The sequence below is a fragment of the Bubalus kerabau genome, chromosome X (assembly GCF_029407905.1).
Source record: "Bubalus kerabau isolate K-KA32 ecotype Philippines breed swamp buffalo chromosome X, PCC_UOA_SB_1v2, whole genome shotgun sequence".
NCBI classification, from domain to species: domain Eukaryota; kingdom Metazoa; phylum Chordata; class Mammalia; order Artiodactyla; family Bovidae; genus Bubalus; species Bubalus kerabau.
In genome coordinates this window covers 101,078,146-101,081,946 of record NC_073647.1, presented here as the reverse complement: position 1 = coordinate 101,081,946, position 3,801 = coordinate 101,078,146, and the positions used below count along the sequence as shown (strand labels likewise).

Below are 3,801 nucleotides of genomic sequence, written 5' to 3'. Positions count from 1 at the left end.
GGAGCTTCATATTTCTCACTCTCCTCTTTCACTTTCATCAAGAGGCTCTTTAGTTCTTCTTCATTTTCTGCCATAAGGGTGGTGTCATCTGCATATCTGAGGTTATTGATATTTCTCTCAGCAATTTTAATTCCAGTTTGTGCTTGATCCAGCCCAGTGTTTCTGATAATGTACTCTGCATATAAGTTAAATAAGCAGGGTGACAATATACAGCCTTGACGTACTCCTTTTCCTATTTGAAACCAGTCTGTTGCTCCATGTCCAGTGCTAACTGTTGCTTCCTGACCTGCATATGGGTTTCTCAAGAGGCAGGTCAGGTGGTCTGCTATCCCCATCTCTTGAAGAATTTTCCACAGTTTATTGTGATCCACACAGTCAAAGGTTTTGGCATAGTCAATAAAGCAGAAATAGATGTTTTTCTGGAACTCTTTTGCTTTTTTGATGATCCAGTGGATGTTGGCAATTTGATCTCTGGTTCCTCTGCCTTTTCTAAAACCAGCTTGAACATCTGGAAGTTCATGGTTCACGTATTGCTGAAGCCTGGCTTGGAGATTTTTGAGCATTACTTTACTAGCGTGTGAGATGAGTGCAATTGTGTGGTAGTTTGAGCATTCTTTGGCATTGCCTTTCTTTGGGATTGGAATGAAAACTGATCTTTTCCAGTCCTGTGGCCACTGCTGAGTTTTCCAGATATGCTGGCATATTGAGTGTGGCACTTTCACAGCATCATCTTTCAGGATTTGGAATAGCTCAGCTGGAATTCCATCACCTCCACTAGCTTTGGTCATAGTGATGCTTTCTAAGGCCCACTTGACTTCACATTCCAGGATGTCTGGCTCTAGGTCAGTGATCACACCATCATGATTATCTGGGTCGTGAAGATCTTTTTTGTACAGTTCTTCTGTGTATTCTTGCCACCTCTTCTTAATATCTTCTGCTTCTGTTAGGTCCATACCATTTCTGTCCTTTATCAAGTCCATCTTTGCATGAAATGTTCCCTTGGTATCTCTAATTTTCTTGAAGAGATCTCTAGTCTTTCCCATTCTGTTGTTTTCCTCTGTTTCTTTGCATTGATCACTGAGGAAGCCTTTTCTATCTCTTCTTGCTATTCTTTGGAACTCTGCATTCAGATGCTTATATCTTTCTTTTTCTCCTTTGCTTTTCGCTTCTCTTCTTTTCACAGCTATTTATGAAATAGGAAAAGGAGTACATCAAGGCTGTATATTGTCACCCTGCTTATTTAACTTATATGCAGAGTATATCATGAGAAACGCTGGACTGGAAGAAACACAAGCTGGAATCAAGATTGCCAGAAGAAATATCAATGACCTCAGATATGCAGATGACACCACCCTTATGGCAGAAAGTGAAGAGGAACTAAAAAGCCTCTTGATGAAAGTGAAAGTGGAGAGTGAAAAAGTTGGCTTAAAGCTCAACATTCAGAAAACGAAGATCATGGCATCTGGTCCCATCACTTCATGGGAAATAGATGGGGAAACAGTGGAAACAGTGTCAGACTTTATTTTTCTGGTCTCCAAAATCACTGCAGATGGTGACTGCAGCCATGAAATTAAAAGATGCTTACCCCTTGGAAGGGAAGTTATGACCAACCTAGATAGCATATTCAAAAGCAGAGACATTACTTTGCCAACAAAGGTTCATCTAGTCAAGGCTGTGGTTTTTCCTGTGGTCATTTATGGATGTGAGAGTTGGACTGTGAAGAAGGCTGAGTGCGGAAGAATTGATGCTTTTGAACTGTGATGTTGAAGACTCTTGAGAGTCCCTTGGACTGCAAGGAGATCCAACCAGTCCATTCTGAAGATCAGCCCTGGGATTTCTTTGGAAGGAATGATGCTAAAGCTGAAACTCCAGTCCTTTGGCCACCTCATGTGAAGAGCTGACTCACTGGAAAAGACTCTGATGCTGGGAGGCACTGGGGGCAGGTGGAGAAGGGGACGACAGAGGTTGAGATGGCTGGATGGCATCACTGACTCGATGGACGTGAGTCTAGGTGAACTCCGGGAGTTGGTGATGGACAGGGGGGCCTGGTGTGCTGCGATTCATGGGGTCGCAGAGTCAGACACGACTGAGCGACCGAACTGAACTGAACTGAATTGATGCATATAATGCATATGACCTATATGAAACAATGTAATGAAAATCCACATATGAATTCATCTGGCTTAGGAAAGTTTATTACCAATGCTCTTGAAACTGACTGTGTATTTCCTCCTGGTCCTTTCAGTTTTCCCAGGAAACTTCTAGCTTTAATTTTAGGTTTTTCGTTCTGTTGTATAATTCTGTAGGCTTTCTGATTATCTATGTGTCCCTTAACAATATATTCTTATGTGTGTTTTGACTTTGAAGGCTATTGCATACAGTGCAGCTGTGAACATTCTTGAGTCTTCTAGTGCTCATATGCAAGTTTCTATAGGTAAGGTATGCACCTGATTATAATATATGTTCATCTTGGTTGTACTAGATAGTGCTAAACTGTTTTCAAAATAATTATACCAATTCACATCCCATATCAGCTCTCTATGAAAGTTCTTGTTTTTGTATCTTTGCCATGCTGGATAGGTTGTATTTCATGGTGACCGTAATTTGCATTGCTGTAGTTACTAATGAGATCAATTGTATTTTTGTTCCCTGTTTTTATTTTTTCTTCCTCTGTAAAATGTCTGTTTATGTCTTTCTCTCTGATTTAAGGGATTCTTTGTATACTGCCTGAAGAAGGAAAATGGCAACCCACTCCAGTATTCTTGCCTGGAGAATTCCATGGACCGAGGACCCTGGCTGCAATCCGTGTGGTCGCAAAGAGTCAGACACGATTGAGCTACTGACACTTTTGTATACTATGGATATATATGTTACAAATATCTAATTAAAGAATGAGAAAGAAGAGCCTATCTGATAAAGTGGTTATGGTTGTTGTTTAGTCACTAAGTCGTGTCTGACTCTTTGCAACCCCATGGACTGTAGTGCTCCAGGCTCCTCTGTCCATGAGATTTCCCAGCCAAGAAAACTAGAGTGGGTTGCCATTTGCTTCTCCAGGGCCTCTTCTGAGCCCAGTATCGAACCTGCATCTCTTTTTTTTTTTTTTTTTTTTTTTTGAACCTGCATCTCTTGCATTGGCAAATGGATTCTTTACCACTGAGCTACCAAGGAATTTTGGCCAAGTGGTCATTGGGCATAAATCGAAATGAAATGAGAAGTGAATCTTGTACATATTTAGGTGAAAGACCATTTTAGGTAAGGGAAACAGAATAAAGGCCTGAGGCAGGAACAGAAGCAAGTTCCTCAGAACTCAGCGAGTTCCAAGAACATGGGCATCAGGTGGATGGAGCTGGGGACACTGTAAGAGTCTTTGCAGAATGATATTGGGCTTTGTCGAGTTTGATAAAGAATTTGGATTTCATTCTAAGTAGGATGAGTAGTCACTGAGTGTATTGAGCAAGGAGTGAAATAATCCAAATGAAGTTCCCCCACCCCATGGGAAAGCATTCTATTTTAATTATAGCAGTGTGTACATGATTGAAGTTGTGAAAGGCCCATTCAGCTGAGTAGAGAATAGGCTGTGGAGGTACAAGGATGAAAGCTGGGAAATCAGCCAGCACATGTTGCAGTAGTACAGCTCTGATGACGGTGGCTTAAACGATGGAAGAAGTGGAAATGGGGAGAAATGATTGGATTTGAATTATTATTTCATAGTAATGCACCAGGATCTGCTGATGAATTAGATATGAAGTGAGAGAAGAAGTGAGGTAGCAAGGATGACACCAGAGTTTTTCCAGAGCAATA

At 41.1% G+C, this 3,801-nt stretch overlaps 1 long non-coding RNA gene across 1 annotated transcript; it reads left to right on the top strand.

Annotated features, from left to right (window-relative positions):
* Window positions 1-1,961: 1,961 nt before the first annotated feature.
* Window positions 1,962-2,944, top strand: LOC129639887 (uncharacterized). The gene is made up of 3 exons (XR_008708646.1): window positions 1,962-2,011; window positions 2,368-2,434; window positions 2,710-2,944. It is a non-coding gene; the product is annotated as an uncharacterized LOC129639887 (long non-coding RNA).
* Window positions 2,945-3,801: the final 857 nt, after the last annotated feature.